This window comes from Capsella rubella, unplaced genomic scaffold (genome assembly GCF_000375325.1).
Source record: "Capsella rubella cultivar Monte Gargano unplaced genomic scaffold, Caprub1_0 scaffold_3, whole genome shotgun sequence".
Lineage (NCBI taxonomy): Eukaryota > Viridiplantae > Streptophyta > Magnoliopsida > Brassicales > Brassicaceae > Capsella > Capsella rubella.
In genome coordinates, this window is record NW_006238921.1 from 7899125 (window position 1) to 7899604 (window position 480).

Sequence of the window (480 nt, forward strand, 5' to 3'; positions counted from 1 at the left end):
GTGATCAAAGAAATTAAAGATTCACATGATGAAGAGTCTTTTATCCCAAATTTCATGATGGCAGAACCAACTGTTGAGAACGAAGATATGGAGAGTGATGATGGGCATATATCCGAAGAGAATTACCCACATTACAGAGTTCCACTAGACTGTAATCCAAAGTTAGCCACGGAACCACACAAAGGTTTCTCGTTTGATGACATTTCTCCTTCAAAGTGGAGAGACAAGATTTTTGAGATGCATGCATGGCTAACTGAGCAACTCCTTAACCCGGGAGCATCATTGTCCATGGTCATTGACAAAATGGTATCAAAGTTCCAAGGCCGTCTGCGACAGTGGTGGATAAGTCTAGGTCCATACCGACAACTTCAAATGAAGCAATCTCCCACCATAGATGCTTTTATGGGTCATATTCATAATGAATTCCTTGGAACATGGGATCATTATACTGACCAAGCAAGAGAAGAATACCTTAATATG